The sequence below is a fragment of the Leuciscus leuciscus genome (assembly GCF_965113295.1).
Source record: "Leuciscus leuciscus genome assembly, chromosome: 18".
NCBI classification, from domain to species: Eukaryota; Metazoa; Chordata; class Actinopteri; order Cypriniformes; family Leuciscidae; genus Leuciscus; species Leuciscus leuciscus.
In genome coordinates, this window is record NC_138742.1 from 36,259,937 (window position 1) to 36,279,399 (window position 19,463).

Below are 19,463 nucleotides of genomic sequence, written 5' to 3' on the forward strand. Positions count from 1 at the left end.
AAATCGGACAAACCGTCTAGGACGAGTTCGAAAAAGTAGCTTTTTCAGCACATTCAAAATGGCGACCATATTTATAAGCCGGAAAATGACGTCATAGGGTGCAATCGAATCGGCATGAGCTCAGGAATCAGAGGAAAAAAGAATTTTGTTGATTGGCCTTACGCTTCAAAAGTTATTAGCATAATAAAAGTGAAACTTTGGACAGGTGGTGGCGCTAGAGGGAGTGACTTAGAAACACCAAAATTGGTGTATTTAATGTTGGGACTGTCCTCTATCAGAATGTCAAATCAAAACAACTTTCCCGCAATCGGTTCTATGGGCTGCCATAGACGCCCAGTCGGAAGAAACGGAAGAATAATAATAATAAGAACGGGAACAGATACAATAGGTGCCTACGCACCTTCGGTGCTTGGCCCCTAATAATAATAATAAGAACGCGAACGAAAACAATAGGTGCCTAGCACCTTCGGTGCTTGGCCCCTAATAATAATAAGAACGCGAACGAAAACAATAGGTGCCCGCACCTTCGGTGCTTGGCCCCTAATTAAAGCTGCAAGCAGCATTTAGCGGGGCCAAGCACAATCAGATGACAAGACATGCCAACATTGCTGAAAGTGTCAGACCAACTGCAACAATGAGCAATTAAAGACGTTAAAGAGGATTTTAGGCAAAATGCCTGAAAATTCATAGAAAGAGTAAATAAAAATATGATGTAATGCATTATCACTTTCTACCAATAGGTGGCGCAGTTACAAAACTGATGTGATGTGGTCAGAGTGATGTGACAATGACACATACAAAGTTTGGTGTCAATATGTCAAGGCATTGCAGAGATAAAGCCTGAATAGTGCTTTTAGCATCATGCCTCAACTTTGCTGCTGCGCTATACGAAAACAGTTGTGTCAATCGAGACGAAATCGATAACTTTTAGTCGGCACGGTCTGGAGATGATACGATTAGATTTTGGTGAAAATCGGACAAACGGTGTAGGAGGAGTTCGAAAATGTATGTTTTGAATGAAAATCAAGATGGCGGACAGGAAGTTAGGCCAAATAAGGAAAACTTGATTTCTATGTTCTCGGCTTGACCCAAGGAATCTATTAATACCAGTGGCATTTCAATAGGCAGATTTATTCAAAAGTTATTAGCATTTTTAGAAGTTTTGTTATAACTTTTGAACACTAGGTGGCGCTGTCTTGAAATATGTTGGGTACTTTCAGGAAATGGTGCTGAAGGCACTTTCTGAGTTTCATTAAATAACACCAATGCATTTGTTTAGTATAGCATTTTATTTCACAAAACTGTATTGAAGTCAATGGGAATTTCATGTTTTGTTCTATTATAGCGCCACCAAGAGGCTCAGTCACACCATTTTTTTTATGTGTCCTCAGAGTGAGCCCATACATATGTGTGTCAATTTTGGTGAAAATATCTCAATTGACTTCAGAGTTATAGACATTTATATGAAAAAACACGTAAAAAATGACTGACACATGACTTTGATTGAATTTTACTACCCCTTACTATCAATATTTTCGCATTTGGGCATTGGCGTATAGCTATCGACCTATGTTTCCAAACTTCTGATGGTGGTTTCGTCTCGATCAGACTAGCGGTTTCGCAGATATAGCCAAATGTTTTTTAAGCGCTAAATCACAACGCTACACAAACCGTAAGGCGAAACCTAGCATGCTTGGTATCGTAGGACTCGGCAAGGATTCAGGAGTCTAATTAGATGAGTCTCGTGAAAATAAGTCGACCACACCCAAAGTTATAATCATTTGAATAAAAAGATTAACCACTAGGTGGCGCTGTTTCGAAACTTCTCAGGCTCCTTCAGGACATCGTGCTGATGACCCATACCAAGTTTCGTAAGAATCCGTTCATGCGTTCTTAAAATACAGCATTTTAGCACAAAATTCAAAATGGCCGACAGTCAAAATGGCCGATATGGTAAAATTGGATATCAGTCGACTCGGCATTTTGCCCTGAATCTAACGAGACCATTTTTATGATTTTTGGACAAACTGTTCAGAAGTTATAAGCAAAAATAGCCATTTTTCATATCTCTGGACCAGTAGGTGGCACTGCGCCGAAACGCAGCATGTAGCCTCAGGTCATGCTTGTGATGACATGTACCAAGTTTGGTCTGAATACGATAAAGCGTTGCGAAGATACAGCCTTACGACTGTTTTCGCAAGCGCTACGTAAAATTTGTTCGAGCGTTTATTGAAAACGGTTTGACAAATCAACTAGATTTTAATAACTTTTTGTCAGCACTGCCTGAAGATGATCTGGTTCAATTTTCGTGCAAATCGGACAAACTGTCTAGGACGAGTTCGAAAAAGTAGGTTTTGAGAATAATTCAACATGGCGGCCATGTTTTTATGACGGAAAATGACGACATAGGGTGCAATCGAATCGGCATGAGCTCAGAAATCAGAGGAAATAAGAATTTTGTTGATTGGCCTTACGGTTAAAAAGTTATTAGCAAAACAAAAGTGACATTTCGGACAGGTGGTGGCGCTAGAGGGAATGACTTAGACACACCAAAATTGGTGTATTTAATGTTGGGACTGTCCTCTATCAGAATGTCAAACCAAAACAACTTTCCCGCAATCGGTTCTATGGGCTGCCATAGACTCCAAGAGCGGAAGAAGAATAATAATAATTAAAGCTGCAAGCAGCATTTAGCGGGGCCAAGCACAATCAGATGACAACACATGCCAACATTGCTGAAAGTGTCAGACCAACTGCAACAATGAGCAATTAAAGACATTAAAGAGGATTTTAGGCAAAATGCCTGAAAATTCATAGAAACAGTAAATAAAAATATGATGTAATGCATTATCACTTTCTACCAATAGGTGGCGCAGTTACAAAACTGATGTGATGTGGTCAGAGTGAAGTGACAATGACACATACAAAGTTTGGTGTCAATATGTCAAGGCATTGCAGAGATAAAGCCTGAATAGTGCAATTAGCATCATGCCTCAACTTTGCTGCTGCGCTATACGAAAATGGTTTCGTCAATCGAGACGAAATCGATAAGTTTTAGTCGGCACGGTCTGGAGATGATACGATTCAATTTTGGTGAAAATCGGACAAACGGTGTAGAAGGAGTTCGAAAATGTATGTTTTGAATGAAAATCAAGATGGCGGACAGGAAATTAGGCCAAATAAGGAAAACTTGGTTTCTATGTTCTCGGCTTGACCCAAGCAATCTATTAATACCAGTGGCATTTCAATAGGCAGATTTATTCAAAAGTTATTAGCATTTTTAGAAGTTTTGTTATAACTTTTGACCACTAGGTGGCGCTGTCTTGAAATATGTTGGGTACTTTCAGGAAATGGTGCTGAAGGCACTTTCTGAGTTTCATTAAATAACACCAATGCATTTGTTTAGTATAGCATTTTATTTCACAAAACTGTATTGAAGTCAATGGGAATTTCATGTTTTGTTCTATTATAGCGCCACCAAGAGGCTCAGTCACACCATTTTTTTTATGTGTCCTCAGAGTAAGCCCATACATATGTGTGTCAATTTTGGTGAAAATATCTCAATTCGCTTCGGACTTATAGACATTTGTATGAAAAAACACGTAAAAAATGACTGACACATGACTTTGATTGGATTTTACTACCCCTTACTATCAATATTTTCACATTTGGGCATTGGCGTATAGCTATCGACCTATGTTTCCAAACTTCTGACGGTGGTTTCGTCTCGATCAGACTAGCGGTTTCGAAGATATAGCCAAATGTTTTTTAAGCGCTAAATCACAACGCTACACAAACCGTAAGGTGAAACCTAGCATGTTTGGTATCGTAGGATTCGGCAAGGATTCAGCAGTCTAATTAGATGAGTTTCGTGAAAATATGTCGACCACACCCAAAGTTATAAGCATTTGAATAAAAAGATTAACCACTAGGTGGCGCTGTTTTGAAACTTCTCAGGCTCCTTCAGGACATCGTGATGATGACCCATACCAAGTTTCGTAACAATCCGTTCATGCGTTCTTAAAATACAGCGTTTTAGCACAAAATTCAAAATGGCCGACAGTCAAAATGGCCGATATGGTAAAATTGGATATCAGTCGACTCGGCATTTTGCCCTGAATCTAACGAGACCAATTTTATGATTTTTGGACAAACTGTTCAGAAGTTATAAGCAAAAATAGCCATTTTTCATATCTCTGGACCAGTAGGTGGCGCTGGGCCGAAACGCAGCATGTAGCCTCAGGTCATGCTTGTGATGACATGTACCAATTTTGGTCTGAATACGATAAAGCGTTGCGAAGATACAGCCTTACGACTGTTTTCGCAAGCGCTACGTAAAATTTGTTTGAGCGTTTATTGAAAACGGTTTGACAAATCAACTAGATTTTAATAACTTTTTGTCAGCACTGCCTGAAGATGATCTGGTTCAATTTTCGTGCAAATCGGACAAACCGTCTAGGACGAGTTCGAAAAAGTAGGTTTTGAGAATAATTCAAAATGGCGGCCATGTTTTTATGACAGAAAATGACGTCATAGGGTGCAATCGAATCGTCATGAGCTCAGGAATCAGAGGAAAAAAGAAGTTTGTTGATTGGCCTTACGGTTCAAAAGTTATTAGCAAAACAAAAGTGAAATTTTGGACAGGTGGTGGCGCTAGAGGGAATGACTTAGAAACACCAAAATTGGTGTATTTAATGTTGGGAATGTCCTCTATCAGAATGTCAAACCAAAACAACTTTCCCGCAATCGGTTCTATGGGCTGCCATAGACTCCAAGAGCGGAAGAATAATAATAATAATAATAATAATAATAAATATAGCTGCAAGCAGCCATTACCGGGGCCAAGCAGAATAAGACGACAAGACATGGCTGAAAGTGTCAGATCAACTGCAACAATGAGCAATTAAAGACATTTAAAGAGGATTTTAGGCGAAATGGCTGAAAAATCATAGAAAGAGTAATTAAAAATATGATTTAATTGATTGTCACTTTTGACCATTAGGTGGCGCTGTCTCAAAATATTTTGGGTACCTTCAGGGGATGGTGCTGATGGCACATTCTGAGTTTCGTAATATTACACCAATGCATTTGTTCAGTATAGCATTTTATTTCACAAAACTGTATTGAAGTCAATGGGAATTTCATGTTTTGTTCTGTTATAGCGCCACCAAGAGGCTCAGTCCCACAATTTTTTGTACGTGTCCTCAGAGTGAGCCCATACATATGTGTGTCAATTTTGGTGAAAATATCTCAATTCGCTTCGGAGTTATAGACATTTATATGAAAAAACACGAAAAAAATGACTGACACATGACTTTGATTGGAAATTAGTACCCCTAAACATCAATATTTTCGCATTTGGGCATTGGCGTATAGCTATCGACCTATGTTTCCAAACTTCTGACGGTGGTTTCGTCTCGATCGGACTAGCGGTTTCAAAGATATAGCCAAATGTTTTTTAAGCGCTAAATCACAACGCTACACAAACCGTAAGGCGAAACCTAGCATGTTTGGTATCGTAGGACTCGGCAACGATTCAGGAGTCTAAAAAGATGAGTTTCGTGAAAATAAGTTGACCACACCCAAAGTTATAAGCATTTGAAAAAAAAAAATTCACCACTAGGTGGCGCTGTTTCGAAACTTCTCAGGCTCATTCAGGGCATTGTGCTGATGACCCATACCACGTTTCGTAACAATCCGTTCATGCAGTCATAAAATACAGAATTTTAGCACAAAATTCAAAATGGCCGACAGCCAAAATGACCGATATGGTCAAATTGGACATCAGTCGACTCGGCATGTTGCCCTGAATCTAACGAGACCAATTTTATGATTTTTGGACAAACTGTTCAGAAGTTATAAGCAAAAATAGCCATTTTTCATATCTCCGGACCAGTAGGTGGCGCTGCGCCGAAACACAGCATGTAGCCTCAGGTCATGCTTGTGAGTACAAATACCAAGTTTGGTCTGAATACGATAAACCGTTGCGGAGATACGGCCTTACGACCGTTTTTGCTAGCGCTACGTAAAATGTATTCGTGCGTTTATCGAAAACGGTTTGACGAATCAATTTGAATTCCATAACTTTTTGTCAGCACTACCTGAAGATGATCTGGTTCAATTTTCGTGCAAATCGGACAAACCGTCTAGGACGAGTTCGAAAAAGTAGGTTTTTAGAAAAATTCAAAATGGCGGCCATATTTTAATGACGTAAAATTACGTCATAGGGTGCAATCGAATTGCCATGAGCTCAGAAATCAGAGGAAACAAGAATTTAGCTGATTGGCCTTACGGTTCAAAAGTTATTAGCAAAATAAAAGTGAAATTTTGGACAGGTGGTGGCGCTAGAGGGAATGACTTAGAAACACCAAAATTGGTGTATTTAATGTTGGGACTGTCCTCTATCAGAATGTCAAACCAAAACAACTTTCCCGCGCTCGGTTCTATGGGCTGCCATAGACTCCCATGGCGGAAGAAGAATAATAATAATAATAAATATAGCTGCAAGCAGCCATTACCGGGGCCAAGCAGAATAAGACGACAAGACATGGCTGAAAGTGTCAGATCAACTGCAACAATGAGCAATTAAAGACATTTAAAGAGGATTTTAGGCGAAATGGCTGAAAAATCATAGAAAGAGTAATTAAAAATATGATTTAATTGATTGTCACTTTTGACCATTAGGTGGCGCTGTCTCAAAATATTTTGGGTACCTTCAGGGGATGGTGCTGATGGCACATTCTGAGTTTCGTAATATTACACCAATGCATTTGTTCAGTATAGCATTTTATTTCACAAAACTGTATTGAAGTCAATGGGAATTTCATGTTTTGTTCTGTTATAGCGCCACCAAGAGGCTCAGTCCCACAATTTTTTGTACGTGTCCTCAGAGTGAGCCCATACATATGTGTGTCAATTTTGGTGAAAATATCTCAATTCGCTTCGGAGTTATAGACATTTATATGAAAAAACACGAAAAAAATGACTGACACATGACTTTGATTGGAAATTAGTACCCCTAAACATCAATATTTTCGCATTTGGGCATTGGCGTATAACTATCGACCTATGTTTCCAAACTTCTGACGGTGGTTTCGTCTCGATCGGACTAGCGGTTTCAAAGATATAGCCAAATGTTTTTTAAGCGCTAAATCACAACGCTACACAAACCGTAAGGCGAAACCTAGCATGTTTGGTATCGTAGGACTCGGCAACGATTCAGGAGTCTAAAAAGATGAGTTTCGTGAAAATAAGTTGACCACACCCAAAGTTATAAGCATTTGAAAAAAAAAATTCACCACTAGGTGGCGCTGTTTCGAAACTTCTCAGGCTCATTCAGGGCATTGTGCTGATGACCCATACCACGTTTCGTAACAATCCGTTCATGCAGTCATAAAATACAGAATTTTAGCACAAAATTCAAAATGGCCGACAGCCAAAATGACCGATATGGTCAAATTGGACATCAGTCGACTCGGCATGTTGCCCTGAATCTAACGAGACCAATTTTATGATTTTTGGACAAACTGTTCAGAAGTTATAAGCAAAAATAGCCATTTTTCATATCTCCGGACCAGTAGGTGGCGCTGCGCCGAAACACAGCATGTAGCCTCAGGTCATGCTTGTGAGTACAAATACCAAGTTTGGTCTGAATACGATAAACCGTTGCGGAGATACGGCCTTACGACCGTTTTTGCTAGCGCTACGTAAAATGTATTCGTGCGTTTATCGAAAACGGTTTGACGAATCAATTTGAATTCCATAACTTTTTGTCAGCACTACCTGAAGATGATCTGGTTCAATTTTCGTGCAAATCGGACAAACCGTCTAGGACGAGTTCGAAAAAGTAGGTTTTTAGAAAAATTCAAAATGGCGGCCATATTTTAATGACGTAAAATTACGTCATAGGGTGCAATCGAATTGCCATGAGCTCAGAAATCAGAGGAAACAAGAATTTAGCTGATTGGCCTTACGGTTCAAAAGTTATTAGCAAAATAAAAGTGAAATTTTGGACAGGTGGTGGCGCTAGAGGGAATGACTTAGAAACACCAAAATTGGTGTATTTAATGTTGGGACTGTCCTCTATCAGAATGTCAAACCAAAACAACTTTCCCGCGCTCGGTTCTATGGGCTGCCATAGACTCCCATGGCGGAAGAAGAATAATAATAATAAATATAGCTGCAAGCAGCAATTATCGGGGCCAAGCGCAAGCAGATGACAGGATATGCCAACATGGCTGAAGGTGTCAGACCAACTGCAACAATGAGCAATTAAATACATTTAAAGAGGATTTTAGGTCAAATGGCTGAAGAATCACATCAATTGTCATTCAAAATATGATTTAAATGATTATCACTTTCGACCAATAGGTGGCGCAGTTACAAAACTGATGTGATGTGGTCAGAGTGAAGTGACAATGACACATACAAAGTTTGGTGTCAATATGTCAAGGCATTGCAGAGATAAAGCCTGAATAGTGCTTTTAGCATCATGCCTCAACTTTGCTGCTACGCTATACGAAAACAGTTTCGTGTATCGACACGAAATCCATAACTTTTAGTCGGCACGGTTTGGAGATGATACGATTCGATTTTGGTGAAAATCGGACAAACGGTCTAGGAGGAGTTCGAAAAAGTAGGTTTTGACTGAAAATCAAGATGGCGGACAGGAACTTCGGCCAAATAAGGAAAACTTGGTATCTATGTTCTCGGCTTGACCCAAGGAATCTATTAAGACCAGTGGCATTTCAAAAGCCAGATTTATTCAAAAGTTATTAGCCTTTTTGGAAATTTTGTCATAACATTTGATCACTAGGTGGCGCTGTCTCGAAATATTTTGGGTACCTTCAGGGGATGGTGCTGATGGCACATTCTGAGTTTCGTAATATTACACCAATGCATTTGTTTACTATAGCATTTTAATTCACAAAACTGTATTGAAGTCAATGGGAAATTCATGTTTTGTTCTGTTATATCGCCACCAAGAGACTCAGTCCCACCATTTTTTTTACGTGTCCTCAGAGTGAGCCCATGCATATTTGTGTCAATTTTGGTGAAAATATCTCAATTCGCTTCGGAGTTATAGACATTTATATGAAAAAACACGAAAAAAATGACTGACACATGACTTTGATTGGAATTTACTACCCCTAAACATCAATATTTTCACATTTGGGCATTGACGTTTAGCTATCGACCTATGTTTCCAAACTTCTGACGGTGGTTTCGTCTCGATCGGACAAGCGGTTTCAAAGATATAGCCAAATGTTTTTTAAGCGCTAAATCACAACGCTACACAAACCATAAGGCGAAACCTAACATGTTTGGTATCGTTGGACTCGGCAACGATTCAGGAGTCTAAAGAGATGAGTCTCGTGAAAATAAGTTGACCACACCCAAAGTTATAAGCATTTGGAAGCATTTGGGGAAAAAACTTCACCACTAGATGGCACTGTTTCGAAACTTCTCAGACTCCTTCAGGACATCGTGCTGATGACCCATACCGAGTTTCGTAACGATACGTTCATGCATTCCTAAAATACAGCATTTTAGCACATAATTCAAAATGGCCGACAGCCAAAATGGCTGATCTGGGAAAATTGGATATCAGTCGACTCAGCATGACGTCCTGAATCTAACGAGACCACGTTTATGATTTTTGGGCAATCCATTCAGAAGTTATAAGCAAAAACAGCCATTTTTCATATCTCCGGACCAGTAGGTGGCACTATGACGAAACGCAGCATGTAGCCTCAGGTCATGCTTGTGATGATATGGACCAAGTTTGGTCTGAATATGATAAAGTGTTGAGGAGATACAAGCTTGTGTCTGTTTTCGTTAGCGCTACGTAAAATTTGTTTGCACGGTATTCGAGAACAGTTTGACGAATCAACACGAATTCCATAACCTTTTGTCGGCATGGTCTGGAGATGATCTGGTTCAATTTTCGTGAAAATCGGAGTAACGGTCTAGGAGGAGTTTGAAAAAGTATGTTTTTCGGAAAATTCGAAATGGTGGAAATATTTCCATGACGGAAAATGACGTCATAGGGTGCAATCGAATCGTCCTGAGCCAAGGAATAAGAGGAAAAAAGAAATTTTGTTTCTAGCCCTTGTGGTTCAAAAGTTATTAGCATAAACATGAGTGCAACTTTGGACAGCTGGTGGCGCTAGAGGGAATGAATTGGAGACTCCAAATTTGCTATGCTGATAGGTCAGACTCTCCTCTATCAGTGTGCCAAATTTGATAACTTTCCCGCAAGCGGTTCTATGGGCTGCCATAGACTCCCAGTCGGAAAAATGAAGAATAATAATAATAATAGGAACGGGAACAGATACAATAGGTGCCTACGCACCTTCGGTGCTTGGCCCCTAATAATAATAATTAAAGCTGCAAGCAGCATTTAGCGGGGCCAAGCACAATCAGATGACAAGACATGCCAACATTGCTGAAAGTGTCAGACCAACTGCAACAATGAGCAATTAAAGACATTAAAGAGGATTTTAGGCAAAATGCCTGAAAAATTCATAGAAACAGTAAATAAAAATGATTTAATGCATTATCACTTTCGACCAATAGGTGGCGCAGTTACAAAACTGATGTGATGTGGTCAGAGTGAAGTGACAATGACACATACAAAGTTTGGTGTCAATATGTCAAAGCATTGCAGAGATAAAGCCTGAATAGTGCTTTTAGCATCATGCCTCAAATTTGCTGCTGCGCTATACAAAAACAGTTTCGTCAATCGAGACGAAATCGATAACTTTTAGTCGGCACGGTCTGGAGATGATACGATTCGATTTTGGTGAAAATCGGACAAACGGTGTAGGAGGAGTTCGAAAATGTATGTTTTGAATGAAAATCAAGATGGCGGACAGGAAGTTAGGCCAAATAAGGAAAACTTGGTTTCTATGTTCTCGGCTTGACCCAAGGAATCTATTAATACCAGTGGCATTTCAATGGGCAGATTTATTCAAAAGTTATTAGCATTTTTAGAAGTTTTGTTATAACTTTTGACCAAAAGGTGGCGCTGTCTTGAAATATGTTGGGTACTTTCAGGAAATGGTGCTGAACGCACTTTCTGAGTTTCATTAAATAACACCAATGCATTTGTTTAGTATCGCATTTTATTTCACAAAACTGTATTGAAGTCAATGGGAATTTCATGTTTTGTTCTATTATAGCGCCACCAAGAGGCTCAGTCACACCATTTTTTTTACGTGTCCTCAGAGTGAGCCCATACATATCTGTGTCAATTTTGGTGAAAATATCTCAATTCGCTTTGGAGTTATAGACATTTATATGAAAAAACACGTAAAAAATGACTGACACATGACTTTGATTGGATTTTACTACCCCTTACTATCAATATTTTCGCAATTGGGCATTGGCATATAGCTATCGACCTATGTTTCCAAACTTCTGACGGTGGTTTCGTCTCGATCAGACTAGCGGTTTCGCAGATATAGCCAAATGTTTTTTAAGCGCTAAATCACAACGCTACACAAACCGTAAGGCGAAACCTAGCATGTTTGGTATCGTAGGACTCGGCAAGGATTCAGGAGTCTAATTAGATGAGTCTCGTGAAAATAAGTCGACCACACCCAAAGTTATAAGCATTTGAATAAAAAGATTAACCACTAGGTGGCGCTGTTTCGAAACTTCTCAGGCTCCTTCAGGACATCGTGCTGATGACCCATACCAAGTTTCGTAACAATCCGTTCATGCGTTCTTAAAATACAGCATTTTAGCACAAAATTCAAAATGGCCGACAGTCAAAATGGCCGATATGGTAAAATTGGATATCAGTCGACTCGGCATTTTGCCCTGAATCTAACAAGACCAATTTTATGATTTTTGGACAAACTGTTCAGAAGTTATAAGCAAAAATAGCCATTTTTCATATCTCTGGACCAGTAGGTGGCGCTGCGCCGAAACGCAGCATGTAGCCTCAGGTCATGCTTGTGATGACATGTACCAAGTTTGGTCTGAATACGATAAAGCGTTGCGAAGATAAAGCCTTACGACTGTTTTCGCAAGCGCTACGTAAAATTTGTTCGAGCGTTTATTGAAAACGGTTTGACAAATCAACTAGATTTTAATAACTTTTTGTCAGCACTGCCTGAAGATGATCTGGTTCAATTTTCGTGCAAATCGGACAAACTGTCTAGGACGAGTTCGAAAAAGTAGGTTTTGAGAATAATTCAAAATGGCGGCCATGTTTGTATGACGGAAAATGACGACATAGGGTGCAATCGAATCGGCATGAGCTCAGGAATCAGAGGAAAAAAGAATTTTGTTGATTGGCCTTACGGTTCAAAAGTTATTAGCAAAACAAAAGTGAAATTTTGGACAGGTGGTGGCGCTAGAGGGAATTACTTAGACACACCAAAATTGGTGTATTTAATGTTGGGACTGTCCTCTATCAGAATCTCAAACCATTACAACTTTCCCGCAATCGGTTCTATGGGCTGCCATAGACTCCCAGAGTGGAAGAAGAATAATAATAATAATAATTAAAGCTGCAAGCAGCATTTAGCGGGGCCAAGCACAATCAGATGACAAGACATGCCAACATTGCTGAAACTGTCAGACCAACTGCAACAATGAGCAATTAAAGACATTAAAGAGGATTTTAGGCGAAATGCCTGAAAATTCATAGAAACAGTAAATAAAAATGATTTAATGCATTATCACTTTCGACCAATAGGTGGCGCAGTTACAAAACTGATGTAATGTGGTCAGAGTGAAGTGACAATGACACATACAAAGTTTGGTGTCAATATGTCAAGGCATTGCAGAGATAAAGCCTGAATAGTGCTTTTAACATCATGCCTCAACTTTGCTGCTGCCCTATACGAAAACGGTTTCGTCAATCGAGACGAAATCGATAACTTTTCGTCGGCACGGTCTGAAGATGATACGATTCGATTTTGGTGAAAATCGGACAAACGGTGTAGGAGGAGTTCGAAAATGTATGTTTTGAATGAAAATCAAGATGGCGGACAGGAAGTTAGGCCAAATAAGGAAAACTTGGTTTCTATGTTCTCGGCTTGACCCAAGGAATCTATTAATACCAGTGGCATTTCAATGGGCAGATTTATTCAAAAGTTATTAGCATTTTTAGAAGTTTTGTTATAACTTTTGACCAAAAGGTGGCGCTGTCTTGAAATATGTTGGGTACTTTCAGTAAATGGTGCTGAAGGCACTTTCTGAGTTTCATTAAATAACACCAATGCATTTGTTTAGTATAGCATTTTATTTCACAAAACTGTATTGAAGTCAATGGGAATTTCATGTTTTGTTCTATTATAGCGCCACCAAGAGGCTCAGTCTCACAATTTTTTTTACGTGTCCTCAGAGTGAGCCCATACATATCTGTGTCAATTTGGGTGAAAATATCTCAATTCGCTTCGGAGTTATAGACATTTATATGAAAAAACACGTAAAAAATGACTGACACATGTCTTTGATTGAATTTTACTACCCCTTACTATCAATATTTTCGCATTTGGGCATTGGCGTATAGCTATCGACCTATGTTTCCAAACTTCTGACGGTGGTTTCGTCTCGATCAGACTAGCGGTTTCGCAGATATAGCCAAATGTTTTTTAAGCGCTAAATCCCAACGCTACACAAACCGTAAGGCGAAACCTAGCATGTTTGGTATCGTAGGACTCGGCAAGGATTCAGGAGTCTAATTAGATGAGTCTCGTGAAAATAAGTCGACCACACCCAAAGTTATAAGCATTTGAATAAAAAGATTAACCACTAGGTGGCGCTGTTTCGAAACTTCTCAGGCTCCTTCAGGACATCGTGCTGATGACCCATACCAAGTTTCGTAACAATCCGTTCATGCGTTCTTAAAATACAGCATTTTAGCACAAAATTCAAAATGGCCGACAGTCAAAATGGCCGATATGGTAAAATTGGATATCAGTCGACTCGGCATTTTGCCCTGAATCTAACAAGACCAATTTTATGATTTTTGGACAAACTGTTCAGAAGTTATAAGCAAAAATAGCCATTTTTCATATCTCTGGACCAGTAGGTGGCGCTGCGCCGAAACGCAGCATGTAGCCTCAGGTCATGCTTGTGATGACATGTACCAAGTTTGGTCTGAATACGATAAAGCGTTGCGAAGATACAGCCTTACGACTGTTTTTGCAAGCGCTACGTAAAATTTGTTTGAGCGTTTATTGAAAACGGTTTGACAAATCAACTAGATTTTAATAACTTTTGGTCAGCACTGCCTGAAGATGATCTGGTTCAATTTTCGTGCAAATCGGACAAACTGTCTAGGACGAGTTCGAAAAAGTAGGTTTTGAGAATAATTCAAAATGGCGGCCATGTTTTTATGACGGAAAATGACGTCATAGGGTGCAATCGAATCGGCATGAGCTCAGGAATCAGAGGAAAAAAGAAGTTTGTTGATTGGCCTTACGGTTCAAAAGTTATTAGCAAAACAAAAGTGAAATTTTGGACAGGTGGTGGCGCTAGAGGGAATGACTTAGAAACACCAAAATTGGTGTATTTAATGTTGGGAATGTCCTCTATCAGAATGTCAAACCAAAACAACTTTCCCGCAATCGGTTCTATGGGCTGCCATAGACTCCAAGAGCGGAAGAAGAAGAAGAATAATTAAAGCTGCAAGCAGCATTTAGCGGGGCCAAGCACAATCAGATGACAACACATGCCAACATTGCTGAAAGTGTCAGACCAACTGCAACAATGAGCAATTAAAGACATTAAAGAGGATTTTAGGCAAAATGCCTGAAAATACATAGAAACAGTAAATAAAAATATGATGTAATGCATTATCACTTTCTACCAATAGGTGGCGCAGTTACAAAACTGATGTGATGTGGTCAGAGTGAAGTGACAATGACACATACAAAGTTTGGTGTCAATATGTCAAGGCATTGCAGAGATAAAGCCTGAATAGTGCAATTAGCATCATGCCTCAACTTTGCTGCTGCGCTATACGAAAACGGTTTCGTCAATCGAGACGAAATCGATAAGTTTTAGTCGGCACGGTCTGGAGATGATACGATTCGATTTTGGTGAAAATCGGACAAACGGTGTAGGAGGAGTTCGAAAATGTATGTTTTGAATGAAAATCAAGATGGCGGACAGGAAATTAGACCAAATAAGGAAAACTTGGTTTCTATGTTCTCGGCTTGACCCAAGCAATCTATTAATACCAGTGGCATTTCAATAGGCAGATTTATTCAAAAGTTATTAGCATTTTTAGAAGTTTTGTTATAACTTTTGACCACTAGGTGGCGCTGTCTTGAAATATGTTGGGTACTTTCAGGAAATGGCGCTGAAGGCACTTTCTGAGTTTCATTAAATAACACCAATGCATTTGTTTAGTATAGCATTTTATTTCACAAAACTGTATTGAAGTCAATGGGAATTTCATGTTTTGTTCTATTATAGCGCCACCAAGAGGCTCAGTCACACCATTTTTTTTATGTGTCCTCAGAGTGAGCCCATACATATGTGTGTCAATTTTGGTGAAAATATCTCAATTCGCTTCGGAGTTATAGACATTTGTATGAAAAAACACGTAAAAAATGACTGACACATGACTTTGATTGGATTTTACTACCCCTTACTATCAATATTTTCACATTTGGGCATTGGCGTATAGCTATCGACCTATGTTTTCAAACTTCTGGCGGTGGTTTCGTCTCGATCAGACTAGCGGTTTCGAAGATATAGCCAAATGTTTTTTAAGCGCTAAATCACAACGCTACACAAACCGTAAGGTGAAACCTAGCATGTTTGGTATCGTAGGACTCGGCAAGGATTCAGCAGTCTAATTAGATGAGTTTCGTGAAAATATGTTGACCACACCCAAAGTTATAAGCATTTGAATAAAAAGATTAACCACTAGGTGGCGCTGTTTTGAAACTTCTCAGGCTCCTTCAGGACATCGTGCTGATGACCCATACCAAGTTTCGTAACAATCCGTTCATGCGTCCTTAAAATACAGCGTTTTAGCACAAAATTCAAAATGGCCGACAGTCAAAATGGCCGATATGGTAAAATTGGATATCAGTCGACTCGGCATTTTGCCCTGAATCTAACGAGACCAATTTTATGATTTTTGGACAAACTGTTCAGAAGTTATAAGCAAAAATAGCCATTTTTCATATCTCTGGACCAGTAGGTGGCGCTGGGCCGAAACGCAGCATGTAGCCTCAGGTCATGCTTGTGATGACATGTACCAAGTTTGGTCTGAATACGATAAAGCGTTGCGAAGATACAGCCTTACGACTGTTTTCGCAAGCGCTACGTAAAATTTGTTCGAGCGTTTATTGAAAACCGTTTGACAAATCAACTAGATTTTAATAACTTTTTGTCAGCACTGCCTGAAGATGATCTGGTTCAATTTTCGTGCAAATCGGACAAACCGTCTAGGACGAGTTCGAAAAAGTAGCTTTTTCAGCACATTCAAAATGGCGGCCATATTTATAAGCCCGAAAATGACGTCATAGGGTGCAATCGAATCGTCATGAGCTCAGGAATCAGAGGAAAAAAGAATTTTGTTGATTGGCCAAACGGTTCAAAAGTTATTAGCAAAATAAAAGTGAAATTTTGGACAGGTGGTGGCGCTAGAGGGATTGGTTTTAAGACACCAAATTTGGCATGGTGACTTTTTGGACTGTCCTCTATCATTGTGCCAAATTTCATAACTTTCCCGCAAGCGGTTCTATGGGCTGCCATAGACTCCCAGAGCGGAAGAAGAAGAATAATAATAATAATAATAATAATAATAAGAACCGGAACAAAAACAATAGGTGCCTCCGCACCTTCGGTGCTTGGCCCCTAATAAATATAGCTGCAAGCAGCCATTACCGGGGCCAAGCAGAATAAGACGACAAGACATGGCTGAAAGTGTCAGATCAACTGCAACAATGAGCAATTAAAGACATTTAAAGAGGATTTTAGGCGAAATGGCTGAAAAATCATAGAAAGAGTAATTAAAAATATGATTTAATTGATTGTCACTTTTGACCATTAGGTGGCGCTGTCTCAAAATATTTTGGGTACCTTCAGGGGATGGTGCTGATGGCACATTCTGAGTTTCGTAATATTACACCAATGCATTTGTTCAGTATAGCATTTTATTTCACAAAACTGTATTGAAGTCAATGGGAATTTCATGTTTTGTTCTGTTATAGCGCCACCAAGAGGCTCAGTCCCACAATTTTTTGTACGTGTCCTCAGAGTGAGCCCATACATATGTGTGTCAATTTTGGTGAAAATATCTCAATTCGCTTCGGAGTTATAGACATTTATATGAAAAAACACGAAAAAAATGACTGACACATGACTTTGATTGGAAATTAGTACCCCTAAACATCAATATTTTCGCATTTGGGCATTGGCGTTTAGCTATCGACCTATGTTTCCAAACTTCTGACGGTGGTTTCGTCTCGATCGGACTAGCGGTTTCAAAGATATAGCCAAATGTTTTTTAAGCGCTAAATCACAACGCTACACAAACCGTAAGGCGAAACCTAGCATGTTTGGTATCGTAGGACTCGGCAATGATTCAGGAGTCTAAAAAGATGAGTTTCGTGAAAATAAGTTGACCACACCCAAAGTTATAAGCATTTGAAAAAAAAAATTCACCACTAGGTGGCGCTGTTTCGAAACTTCTCAGGCTCCTTCAGGACATCGTGCTGATGTCCCAGACCAAGTTTCGTAAGAATCCGTTCATGCGTTCTTAAAATACAGCATTTTAGCACAAAATTCGAAATGGCCGACAGTCAAAATGGCCGATATGGTCAAATTGGATATCAGTCGACTCAGCATGTCGCCCTGAATCTAACGAGACCAATTTTATGATTTTTGGACAAACTGTTCAGAAGTTATAAGCAAAAATAGCCATTTTTCATATCTCCGGACCAGTAGGTGGCGCTGCGCCGAAACGCAGCATGTAGCCTCAGGTCATGCTTGTGAGTACATGTACCAAGATTGGTCTGAATACGATAAACCGTTGCGGAGATACAGCCTTACGACTGTTTTTGCTAGCGCTACGTAAAATGTATTCGTGCGTTTATCGAAAACGGTTTGACGAATCAACAAGATTTTAATAACTTTTTGTCACCCCTGCCTGAAGATGATCCGATTCAATTTTCGTGCAAATCGGACAAACCGTCTAGGACGAGTTCGAAAAAGTACCTTTTTAGGAAAATTCAAAATGGCGGCCATGTTTTTATGACGGAAAATGATGATATAGGGTGCAATCGAATCGTCATGAGCTCAGGAATCAGAGGAAAAAAGGATTTCGCTGATTGGCCTTACGGTTCAAAAGTTATTAGCAAAGTAAAAGTGAAACTTTGGACAGGTGGTGGCGCTAGAGGGAATGACTTAGACACACCAAAATTGGTGTACTTAATGTTGGGACTGTCCTCTATCAGAATGTCAAACCAAAACAACTTTCCCGCAATCGGTTCTATGGGCTGCCATAGACTCCCATGGCGGAAGAAGAATAATAATAATAAGAACGCGAACAGATACAATAGGTGCCTCCGCACCTTCGGTGCTTGGCCCCTAATAATAAGAACGGGAACAATTACAATAGGTGCCCGCACCTTCGGTGCTTGGCCCCTAATAATAATAATAATAATAAGAACGGGAACAGATACAATAGGTGCCTCCGCACCTTCGGTGCTTGGCCCCTAATAAGAACGGGAACAGATACAATAGGTGCCTCCGCACCTTCGGTGCTTGGCCCCTAAATATAGCTGCAAGCAGCCATTACCGGGGCCAAGCAGAATAAGACGACAAGACATGGCTGAAAGTGTCAGATCAACTGCAAAAATGAGCAATTAAAGACATTTAAAGAGGATTTTAGGCGAAATGGCTGAAAAATCATAGAAAGAGTAATTAAAAATATGATTTAATTGATTGTCACTTTTGACCATTAGGTGGCGCTGTCTCAAAATATTTTGGGTACCTTCAGGGGATGGTGCTGATGGCACATTCTGAGTTTCGTAATATTACACCAATGCATTTGTTCAGTATAGCATTTTATTTCACAAAACTGTATTGAAGTCAATGGGAATTTCATGTTTTGTTCTGTTATAGCGCCACCAAGAGGCTCAGTCCCACAATTTTTTTTATGTGTCCTCAGAGTGAGCCCATACATATGTGTGTCGATTTTGGTGAAAATATCTCAATTCGCTTCAGAGTTATAGACATTTATATGAAAAAACACGTAAAAAATGACTGACACATGACTTTGATTGGAATTTACTACCCCTAAACATCAATATTTTCGCATTTGGGCATTGGTGTATAGCTATCGACCTATGTTTTCAAACTTCTGACGGTGGTTTCGTCTCGATCGGACAAACGGTTTCGAAGATATAGCCAAATGTTTTTTAAGCGCTAAATCACAACGCTACACAAACCGTGAGGCGAAACCTAGCATGTTTGGTATC

The 19,463-nt window shown here is 39.6% G+C and overlaps 1 long non-coding RNA gene across 1 annotated transcript in view; it reads left to right on the plus strand.

Moving 5' to 3' along the window:
• Window positions 1-302: 302 nt before the first annotated feature.
• Window positions 303-19,463, plus strand: part of LOC309480369 — an 88,528-nt gene continuing 69,367 nt past the window's right edge. Inside the window, exon 1 of the long non-coding RNA XR_014199598.1 lies at window positions 303-514. This is a non-coding gene — a long non-coding RNA (uncharacterized lncRNA). The remainder of the gene's footprint in view (window positions 515-19,463) is intronic.